At 46.1% G+C, this 12170-nt stretch overlaps 1 pseudogene; it reads left to right on the top strand.

The window, feature by feature from the left end:
- The first annotated feature begins 8362 nt into the window (after window positions 1-8362).
- Window positions 8363-11824, top strand: LOC124677383 (annotated as a pseudogene).
- The last annotated feature ends 346 nt before the right edge of the window (window positions 11825-12170 follow it).

The raw sequence follows: 12170 nt of genomic DNA, 5'->3' as shown, positions 1-12170 counted from the left end.
CTTTACTCGTACCGTGGTGTGTGGTCTCTTATGAACTTATTCATATGCTTGCAAGACATTAGACGACATTCCGCCGAGAGGGCCCAGAGTATATCTATCCGATCATCGGGATGGACAAATCCCACTCGTTGATCCATATGCCTCAACTAATACTTTCCGGATACTTAATCCCACCTTTATAACCACCCATTTACGCGGTGGCGTTTGATGTAATCAAAGTACCTTTCCGGTATAAGTGATTTACATGATCTCATGGTCATAAGGACTAGGTAACTATGTATCGAAAGCTTATAGCAAATAACTTAATGACGAGATCTTATGCTACGCTTAATTGGGTGTGCCCATTACATCATTCATATAATGATATAACCTTGTTATTAATAACATCCAATGTTCATGATTATGAAACTAATCATCCATTAATCAACAAGCTAGTTTAAGAGGCATACTAGGGACTTCTTGTTTGTCTACATATCACACATGTACTAATGTTTCGGTTAATACAATTATAGCATGATATATAAACATTTATCATAAACATAAAGATATAAATAATAACCACTTTATTATTGCCTCTAGGGCATATCTCCTTCAAATGGAGCAGGAGGATTAGCATTTCACTTGATGGCTGAACCTAAAATGACAGGCATGTTGACCACGACTAGTGCACGCAAGAGAAGGACCTGCAGCGAGCCAGTATGTGCTTAGTACATGCATCTTATCTTATCTTGTGCTTATTTCTCGCTACATGTCGTTATCCGATCTCTACATTGCGTAATACATGTTTGAATAGTTAATTGTTGTAACTATGTTTGCAATGTTACCGGAATGCGGTTTTAATGAAGCGAGTCATCATTAGAAGATAGTCGCCAAAAAAGGATCTCGTAGCGACCACGTGCAACATTATGATGTAAGTTTGTGCTTAGTACAAGTTCCATACATTGTCTTATTTATGCAACTTGTTATTATCTTATATCTACATTGCATAATAAATGTTTGCATAGTTCATCGTTTAACTCTTTTTGCATTATTATCGAATGCGGTTTTGATGAAGCAATCTTCATTAGAAGTGAGGCCCACAAAAACTTCGATATTTCTTCCGATGCATCTTCTCATAGCCGTCAACCTAGACCATTGCTTTCATCAAACGAGTAAATATCTCAAGGTCTGTACTTTATAAAAGACATGGTATTGTTGCTTTAAGATCCAGTAGCTGATATGTTGACAAAGAGTACACAAGATTCAATCAAGGCGATTGCCAAATGTCAACGTGTTATTGATGATGCTAATAGAAGTCCTCAATGATTCTATGTAATTTTTTTATTTGGGCACATGAATTGCCTTGTAATTTTCCTACTTTTTTTATTTGTGTATGTAATTGTGTGTATCATTGATATCGGATTTTAGGCTCATGAAATTTAATGCATGTTGACTAGTCAAACAAGTAGGGCACTACAACAGATTGGGCCGGCCCACTTACGGTAGTGTGGGACCCACTTTCATTTTGGGCCGGCCCACTTCTTTAGTAGGCCGGCCCGGTTACACGATAGTGGGATCCACATGCTTATTGGGCCGGCCCACTCTCTTGTTGGGCCAGCCCATTTGGTATATGGTGGTCCCACATGGTAAATGGGCCGGCCCTTTAACCGGAAGGTGGGACCCACATGTGCTTTTGGCCCGGCCCACTATCTTGTTGGGCCGGCCCACTTGCTATATGGTGGACCCCACATACTAAATGGGCCGGCCCTTTAACGGAAGGTGGGACCCACATGGGTTTTTGGCCCGGCCCACTATCTTGATGGGCCGGCCCACTTGCTATATGGTGGACCCCACATACTAAATGGGCCGGCCTTTTAACGGAAGGTGGGACCCACTGTGCTTTTGGCCCGGCCCACTATCTTGTTGGGCCGGCCCACTTGCTATATGGTGGACCCCACACACCAAATGGGCCGGCCCTTTAACGAGAAAGTGGGACCCACTGTGTTTTTGGCCCGGCCCACTATCTTGTTGGGCGGCCCACTTGCTATATGGTGGACCCCACATACTAAATGGGCCGACCCTTTAGCTGGAAAGTGGGACCCACTGTGTTTTTGGGCCGGCCCACTTGCTACACGGTGGACCCCGCACACTAAATGGGCCGGCCCTTTAACAGAAAGTGGGACCCACCGTGTTTCGGCCCGGCCCACTTGCTTCTTGGGCCGGCCCGGTAGTCGTAAGGTGGACCCCACATGTTAAATGGGCCGGCCCATTTAAGTTTTGACCAGTCAACCTTAGAGGTTAGGCCCGGCCCACGTAACTAATGGGCCGGCCCAGCTATATAGTTGACCGGTCAAACTATGTCAGCTGGCCCGGCCCGCTTAAGACGTGGCTGGCCTCGTGTGGGCCTACCATCTACCACGGGGTTTCAGCCGGTTAACGCCGTTAACTGCCGGTTAACGGCGTCCGCCACGTGTCGGCTTGCATGACGTCGGCGGTCAACGGGCTCCCGGAAACACTTGCGCAACGGTCCGATTTTCCGTGGCGGAAGGGCGCCCAAGCGCGACGGACCGAAAAAACGTCGTTGGACTTTGCTCGACGCAGTTTCCACAACGGAACCCATATCGTCGGGTTAGGCCCATGGGCGACGAAAAATACCCCTTAGCGGACGATTTTGAGACGTTGTCTATCAGAACTTTTCTTGTAGTGCCATGACTCCTAGTCAAATCATCGCCGACAACGCGAAGGCTCTAGCGAGGGCACAACACCACTCCCACCATAGTGAGTTGAGAGGTGAGAGAGCGACCCACCAAATGGAGAGTGAGCGCCACAAGCCATACATGAGTGAGCGAAAGAGCGTCCTCCTAACCACCAAAAGCGAGTGGAGAGAAGTGCAAGCAAACCCATCCACCATATTGCACTACGTCCTCATATGCAAGGGACCATCATCGGCGACTAACGACTTAACCAACATTCCTTCGTCTTTGTTGTCTCTTTTGAAGGAGTTTCAAGACGTCTTCCCCGATGAGCTACCTCATGGACTACCACCGCTTCGAGGCATCGAGCATCGCATCGACCTCATACCCGGCGCTCCGCTTCCAAACCGTGCCGCCTACCGCACCAATCCCGAAGAAACAAAGGAGATACAACGGCAAATACAAGATCTCCTCGCCAAAGGGTACGTCCGTGAAAGCCTTAGCCCTTGTGCGGTTCCCGTGATTCTTGTGCCTAAACCGGATGATACGCAACGGATGTGTATGGATTGTCGCCCCATCAATGCCATTACCGTCCGTTACCGCCATCCCATTCCACGTTTAGATGTCATGCTTGATGAACTTAGTGGTGCCACGATTTTCTCTAAAATCGATTTGCGTAGTGGTTACCATCAAATCCGCATGGCTATTGGTGATGAATGGAAAACGGCATTCAAGACCAAACTTGGTCTATATGAATGGCTCGTTATGCCATTTGGTCTTTCCAATGCTCCATCAACTTTCATGCGCCTCATGAATCACATCTTGCGTCCTCTCATTGGCAAGAGTGTGGTTGTCTATTTCGATGATATTCTCATTTATAGCAAATGTCTCGAGGACCATGTGCAACATGTGAGAGAAGTCTTGTGCATCTTGCGTCATGAAAAGCTTTATGCTAACCTCCCCAAATGCACCTTTGCTCAAAAGAAATTGGTTTTCCTTGGCTTTGTGGTTTCCGCTAATGGGATTGAAGTCGATTCTTCCAAGGTAGAGGCCATCCATAATTGGCCTACTCCTACAAATGTTGGTCAAGTCCGAAGCTTCCATGGACTTGCCGGGTTTTACCGCCGCTTTGTGAAAGATTTTAGCACCATTGCTTGCCCTTTGAATGAGCTTACCAAGAAGAATGTTCCGTTTGTTTGGGGCAAGGCCCAACAAAATGCTTTTGATGAGTTGAAGAAACGCCTTACCGAAGCTCCCCTTCTTGTTCTTCCAAATTTTGCCAAAACTTTTGAGATTGAGTGTGATGCAAGTGGGCTTGGTATTGGTGGTGTTCTTATGCAAGAGGGCAAACCCGTGGCATATTATAGTGAGAAGTTAGATGGCGCACGCCTCAACTATCCTATATATGACAAGGAGCTCTATGCTTTGGTTCGTGTTCTTGAAGTTTGGCAACACTATCTTTGGCCAAAAGAGTTTATCATTCATTCCGACCATGAGTCTTTGAAGTACTTGAAAAGCCAACACAATTTAAACAAACGTCATGCAAAATGGGTTGAGTTCATTGAGTCCTTCCCGTATGTCATCAAATACAAGAAGGGCAAGGACAATGTAGTGGCGGATGCTCTTTCCCGCAAAAACACCCTTTTGTTGACTCGCTTGGATTTTCATGTCTTGGGACTCAAAGAGATCAAAGAACTCTATACTTCCGATTCTTTCTTTGCTCCAATTTTTGAGAAGTGCTCCATTGAACGAGGAGTGGATGATTTCTATTTGCATGATGGCTACTTGTTTAAAGCTAACAAGATTTGTATTCCCGAGTCTTCGCTTCGAAAATTGCTTTTGCAAGAGTCACATGGAGGTGGTCTCATGGGTCACTTCGGAAGAGAGAAGACATATGCCATGCTCTCGACCCACTACTATTGGCCAAGAATGTACCGCGACGTGGAACGCCTTTGCCGCCGGTGCACCACTTGCTTACAAGCTAAGTCTACCTCTAATCCCTATGGTCTTTATACGCCATTGCCTATACCTTATGCACCATGGACGGATATTAGCATGGATTTTGTACTAGGATTGCCTCGCACCAAACATGGACATGATTCAATCTTTGTGGTAGTGGATAGGTTCTCTAAGATGGCTCATTTCATACCTTGCCATAAGAGCGATGATGCTTCACACATTGCTTCGTTGTTTTTCGAGGAAATTGTTCGCCTACATGGAGTACCGCAAAGCATTGTGTCGGATCGAGACGTCAAGTTCATGAGTTATCTTTGGAAGTCGCTCATGGCCAAGTTTGGAGTGAAACTCTTATTCTCATCATCCTCGCACCCGCAAACGGACGGCCAAACGGAAGTGGTCAATCGAAGCCTCTCCACCCTTCTACGCATCCTCGTGAAGAAAAACTTGAAGTCATGGGAGGAATGCATTCCACACGCGGAGTTCGCCTACAACCGCGCCAAGCACTCGACTACATCAAGGAGTCCCTTCATGGTCGTCTACGGGTTTGAGCTGCTCACGGCACTCGACATGCTCCCGCTCCCCCTCCATGAGCGGATCAACATGGACTTCGACAAGCGCACCGCCGCCATCAAGAAACTTCATGAAGAAACAAGAGCTACCATTCAAGAACATGTGCTTCGTCAAGCTACCCGCCTCAACGCCAAGAAGAAGGAACGCATATTTCAAGAAGGCGACCTCGTTTGGATCCACCTCCGGAAGGAAAGATTCCCTCATGACCGCAATTCGAAGCTCAAGCCAAGAGGAGATGGTCCCTTCAAGGTCCTCAAACGCATCAACAACAACGCTTACGTCATCGACATCCCCACCTCCAAGTACTTGGTGAGCAACACGTTCAACGTGTCGGACTTATCGCCATATCATGAAGATGAAGAGGAACAAGAGTCGAGGACGACTCTTGATGCGGGGTGGCCTTCGGTCACCTCCACACCAAGACCAACAAGTCCCCCAAGTGGACCGGTGACACGAGCCCGAGCCAAGGCTCTACATGATGAGGTGAACTCGCTCCTCACTACTCTTGATCTTGGTACCCCGTTGGATGGATTGCTACCTCATGCCGACGTGCTATGTGTCATTAGGTACAAGGCGCATCAAGACCCCGGAGAGGAGGAGGCGCCAAGGTCAAGGGAGGGAGAGAAGCAGCTGGACATGGAGATGATCATGGAGCCGAAGCCGACGTCGCTCGAAGCGCTTCAAGGAAGAGACGGACGCTGGCCGGTCCGAGGACCCGGTCGGACCGGACCCACAACCGGGCGCCCGGTCACAGGCCCGGTCAACCGGCCGCCAACCGGACCAGCTCCTCGTACGGACGACGACCGGACCCAGGACCGGAAACCTCGCAGTTTCCCGGTTTCCGACCGGTCGACCGGACCCATGACCGGACAGCCCGATCACCGGCCCGGTCAGACCGGACCCATGACCGGATAGCCCGGTCCCCGGCCCGGTCAGACCGGATCCCAAACCGGACCTGACGAGAATGCCCCACCAAACTGCCTTAACTTATCCTTTTGCGTACATGTTCGCCCTTGCTGGCCATGTGTGCCTATATAAGTAGCTGGAACACCTCCTTAGCTCTTTAGACTTGTTTTAAACTCAAACCTACCTTTGAGCTTAGTCTCCCTTGGGTATCATCCCTCTGTAATCAAGGCACCTTGGTTGTTGACTTAGATCTTGTTGAAGGAGATTCTAGTACTTGTTACTCTCTCTCCTTCCCCAAGCTCTTCCTCTCCAATCTCAATCTCTCTCCGGGAATTCTACCGCGTGTCTCTTCCTCGGAGATTCTATTGGCGTGGTCCATCGAGCCACGGAGGTAAGCATCGGGTGTATCGGGTTGGTGTGCGTGCGTGAGTCTCGGAGTTCCTCGTGTTCGTGGTGTTCTTCGTGTTCCTCGCGTTTTCCCATCTCACCCGTTGGTTTCGAAGTCAATCCGCGAGATCGGGCCACACACGGGGTCTTAGACCTCATCACCCCTGGCTACAGCCGCGAGCTTGAGGGTCAGGCGTGGACGGTCCTGTACAAGGAATCGAAGAACTGACCGCCGGAGGAGCCGATGGGGCGGCGCGACCGACCGTGTCCGGCCGCCGGCCGTGGCCGTGATAGCTTCTGTGATTGCTGCATCTCTAGATAAGAGATTGATTGATGCTAGCTAGTGCTGCCGCACATTGCTTAATGTTTGGCCGCGCGCACGCAATTGCAAGCTGCCGCTTGGCCGCGCTCGCGCGCGCTTGCTTGCCGTCGCGCCGCTGCGCGCCTGCCAGCCACCGCCTCACGCCATGACCCTGCCGTGTCCGCCCATCGCGTCCCCCGTCTGCAGCTACGAGCTTGGCAGGCGGTACAAAATTTTAGCATAGTAGTTAGAAATCGGCGGCTGGAGGCGGTTGTACGGATGGCGGCGCTGAAGTAGGGGTGAGAAATCCGTTCAGTTTTGGGTCTGTAAACCGTCCTTCGGTCTGTATTAATAGAGGTCGAGTGTGAAATTTTTCGGGCACCTAAAAAAGTTTTTCAGGCTGGATAGCGAGTTCAGTCTCTGTTCTGCGCCACTTTCAACCCGAACCTGTAAATCGGCCGGAAAATACGGTTCCAGCATGATATACGGACTCGTTAGAGATGCTCTAATGGCATGTGTTCTTCCGCGACCGAGAAGATCATGCTTGGGTCATCCGCCGAGGTTTCCGGCGAGGGACCGACGAAGAAGCGTCGTGGAAGGCCAGCTAAGGTTGGCCACTTCCACGAGAACGCAGGGCCGGACCACTTCCTCTACATCATTTTCGAGCCCACCTTCGGCTGGCTCATGATCCCTAAAGCTTTCGTCAAGTGGTTCGGAGAAATTCCTTCCAACATCATCGTCACCACCAACACTCGATGCAACTGAGGATGACTACGAGAAGACAAGGCAATGACACATTCCCGACCAGGGATGGACGGCATTCACCATCGCCCATCAGCTCAAGGTAGGCCAATTCCTCATCTTTAAGAAGGTGTCCTCCTTCGAGTATAGTGTGGCCATCTTCGACCACACCTGCACTGAGGTGGTGAGTAGGTGCTCGTACCATAGCGATAACATCAGGTGTGTCCGTCTCTGAGCATCATGTCTGAAGCTAACCTGGTACCATGTCGTGTCTAGTTGCTGTTCGTGCCTAGTGTGTTGAACTATGATCCTATCTGCCGTGTCCAGAACTATGGTCGTATCTGAAAAATGGTGTGTCGTGAACTTGTGTCATCTATGATCACTGCTAAGTTCTCTATCGTCTATGATTGTGTTCTTGCTTGTGCTGTTGTTCGCTGGTAACCTCACCACTGAAGGGAAGAAGTAAGCAGAAGCGAATTATGGGTTGCAACCAAATAGTAGTGGCGCCGTTCTGGGCTACTAAAAGACCTGAAAACCGACATACCAAACGGCAGAGCCCAAATCTCCACGGAGCCGAAAAAACTCTATACAGAACATGAAACAACGTGATTTTTATACACGACCCATGTGCAGGGGCTTTTTTCTACCGTGCGAGTGAGTGCGAGTGGTGCAGGAATTAGATGGAGACTAGAAGAGATGGAGAAGTAGGCTAGCCCGTCAACAAAACCTCCCAGCCTGGCCGGACCGAGGGAGGCATACACAGACTGACTTCCGCGGCACACGAAACGAAACAGCAGGCACGCGGCCCGTTGCGGCGGAGTAGGGGATGGCCGCGAACCTGGAGGACGTGCCGTCGGTGGAGCTCATCACCGAGGTGCTCCGCCGCGCCAAGTGCAGTTCCAAGCCCGACAAGCGCATCATCCTCGTCGGTAAAACCATCGTTCCACCTTACCCACTTATTATCCCTAGCGCTATTGCTCGGATCCGGACCCATGTCGTTGCCCTTGCTCTAGATCCGCATACGCGTTATTCTCTCCGGAACAAATCTCGCCTCTTTCGCCAAGAAATTCTTGTATGCCGTGTTAAGATCTGGTCGAATTGCCGTTATGTATGTTGATTGCGTGTATCGGTTGGTTATTTTTTTAGTAGATGGAAGGAAATTGTAGGTCAACGGAACAAGGAAAAAAATATGGTCTTTCTCGCTCCGTTCCGCTTCAGTAACTGCATGGTTTCGCTGTGTCTGTGAAGCACTCAAGGGGAAATTTGATGTCTTTTGTCCTGTCTGGATGTCTACTGTACTCAGCCATCAAGGCGTAGAATTCTTCACATGAAGGAAACATTCATCAAATTCAGTTTTTATCAAAAGGGGCGATTTGTTGTCCTAGTGATTGAAAGATCTGTTGAATGTGTCATCCATGAAAGTTTGTTAAAATAAAAAACATAGAAATCAAAAGTGCATACTCATTTGGTAGTTGGTACCATGCAGAAGGCTTTTGTGGTTGGTAAAAAAAAGTGCAATTTTGTGTGTATGAGTAAAGATGTAAATTAAGAAAGTCTAAGTTTAATGAAGTCCTTTTCTTGGTTTGCTACACTTTTAGCTGGATCCAATGTCTCTATTATTAGTCAAACGGAGTGCTATTGTGAATATCAACTTAACTCCTTTATTATCATTTTAGTTTTTCCACCAGCAATCTATGGACGAGGGTTTGATTGTTTACGGATAAATGAGGGGCCAATATATTTACGAGTCCTTTTGCATATAACAATGACCACATGCGGAACAAGAATATTAGACCTTCTTAATTAGCTGGTCCATCTAAAATTCTGAACACGAAGTGCCACTTCCTATATTCTAGATTGCTCTATGCATGGGCAATTTGACATACAAGTTTATGAATTCTGTAGGTCCGCCTGGCTCTGGAAAGGGAACACAGTCCCCTCTTATCAAGGATGAATATTGCTTGTGCCATTTAGCCACTGGTGATATGCTGAGGGCTGCTGTCGCTGCTAAGACTCATCTGGGGATCAAGGCTAAAGAAGCTATGAACAAGGTAGTGCATCAAGAAGAAAGCAAAAGAACAATTTAAAAACACAGCAGAAACTTCATTTGGTTGATTCCATTGTCTTCATTTATTTAGGGGGAGCTTGTTTCTGATGACTTGGTTGTTGGGATCATTGATGAAGCCATGAAAAGGCCTTCATGCCAGAAGGGTTTTATCCTTGATGGCTTCCCTAGAACTGTTGTTCAAGCACAAAAGGTTAGGTCCTTTATCAATATGCATCAGCTTGAAAATGCTTTCCTTTTATGATATGGACTATCTACTACTGATGAATAGCAGTAATTATGTATTGGGAGCGTAGTTTTTTTTTGTGTTCCCTCATGGTTTGGTCGAACAATGGTTGCAGCTCGATGAAATGTTGGCAAGGCAAGGTGCTAAGGTTGACAAGGTTCTGAACTTTGCAATTGATGATGCAATTTTGGAAGAACGAATTACTGGTCGTTGGATTCACCCATCGAGTGGTAGATCTTACCATACAAAGTTTGCTCCTCCTAAGACTACCGGAGTTGATGATGTAAGTCAAATACAGAAATACTTGGCCATGCCTGCACATTTCATGTTTGCAAGTGTTGTAGAACATTATCGTTTGTTCGACCAGTGTATGTGCTGAGCAGTTCAATGTCTTCTCTTTGATTTGCTGGTGGAAATTCAATCTTGGTGAAAGGATTATGCTGTGGATGACCAGTTCTATAGTTTCCCAGATAAAATCTATGTTCAATCTTCTTGTGGTCTGCCTAAGCAGCTGAATATGCCCCTGTTTTCTTCTGACTTTATGGATGTCCTGTACAACACAGTGTATTCTCTCCTTAATGGCAATAGGCTCTCTAAAAATGCCATAAGTTGAAATGTTGGCATATTTTTGCAGCAAGTAGGGAATATACATTAGTAGCAGGATCTTTGATTGTGTGCTAAGCAGAATCTCTTTCATATGTTTCATCCATAAGAAATGTTTAGATCTGCAAGTTCCGTATGCACTTTATATTCTTGAATCGCGTTTTTCAATGAACCATTGACCCTGATTGTTCTCTTTCTTGCCAAGGTTTCCGGAGAGGCCTTAATTCAAAGGAAAGATGACACAGCTCGAGGTCTTGAAGTCGAGGCTTGAAGCCTTCCACATTCAGACTGAGCCGGTATGTTTTGTTAACCAATTATGTATTCTTCAGATATTTTTTCAGTATAGAAGGTACTGTCCTGTTAGTATCTATTTCTTTAGTTGCATTAGTGTCTATTGTACTACTAAATCTGGTTTTACTACATTCCTAAATTGATGCATTATCTCTGTTTATATATTTATATGGTCAAATATGTAATGGGCAAGTTCTTACGACCCGGAGGAATGGAACCTGGGTACGCGCGCACCCATTTACGAAAAGTTCAAAAAAATGCTATTTAAAAGTTTCCAAAAAATGTGAAGTAAAATTTTGCATGTACATATTATGTTGATACTTACTCGTGTGAGTTTTCACGAAAAAATACCATTGTGTGTGGCCTGTATAAAAATGACAAAATGTCCAAATGAGAATAGTGAACAGGAATTTGTACTATTCACAGGAATAGGAATTTGCATTTTGTCATTTTTGTGTAGGTCACACACAATGATATTTTTCCGTGAAAACACACATGAGTAAGTATTAACATAATATCTACATGCAAAAATTTACTTCACATTTTTTGGAAACTTTTAAATAGCATTTTTTTGAACTTTTCGTAAATGGGTGCGCGCGCACCCAGGTTCCATTCACCATTTGTTCTTATAGCTATAGAGATGTTAGGATTTGGTGGAGCACTGCCATTTTCTTGTGTGCTTTCATTTATTTTGGTTAACATATCTTTTGTTGCACAATATATCTTCTGATGGCTTCAACTTAACCTTTTAAGTTTGATTTACCGAGTTTTTGTACTATTATTGTGAATGACTAGTACTATTTGTTGGCATCAAGTAAAAAAGCAGTTTCTCTTCAGTCAATATCATTTACTTTGAAAACTGTTTGGCTCTGCAGGTGATTGAATACTACTCCAAGAATGGCTTAGTCGCAAATCTTCATGCAGAGAAACCACCGAAGGAAGTTACTGTTGAGGTGCAGAAAGCCCTTTCGTGAAGTCATGTTACTCACCTTAAAAATGACATGTACCAAAACCCCTATTCCCCTCGAAGTTTAAACTGATACCAACTTCTTACGGTCCTAGTTTTCTATCTGAGATGTGCGCGATTGCACCATTTTTTTACAGCTTTTACCAGCTCAGGATTCTTCTGAATAATTTTGTTTGGATCGAGAGGATTTTTTTTTGTAGCAGTACAACATTTTACAAAATGTTCATTTCTGCCTTGTTGTAATTGTTGCGATCATGCCTTTGTTTATAATCATTGCTCTGAGTTAGTACCAGCAAGTTAATGCATCCGGTCCATTTGAGATGAAATTAAGTTGTGTTACATGGTATGCACCGTTTTCTCAGATTGTTTTAATTTTCATTTTTAAAGTGAAATTTTTGCTGCCATTGTCTCGGTATAGCTACGGTGGGCATTTTCAACCAAAAATCTGCAAGCGTGAAAATAAATAAGTCAAAACCTGAGGG

Source organism: Lolium rigidum, chromosome 7 (genome assembly GCF_022539505.1).
Source record: "Lolium rigidum isolate FL_2022 chromosome 7, APGP_CSIRO_Lrig_0.1, whole genome shotgun sequence".
Taxonomy (NCBI): Eukaryota; Viridiplantae; Streptophyta; class Magnoliopsida; order Poales; family Poaceae; genus Lolium; species Lolium rigidum.
Note: the sequence above shows the minus strand (reverse complement) of the source record. Positions and strands in the feature narration are given on the sequence as shown.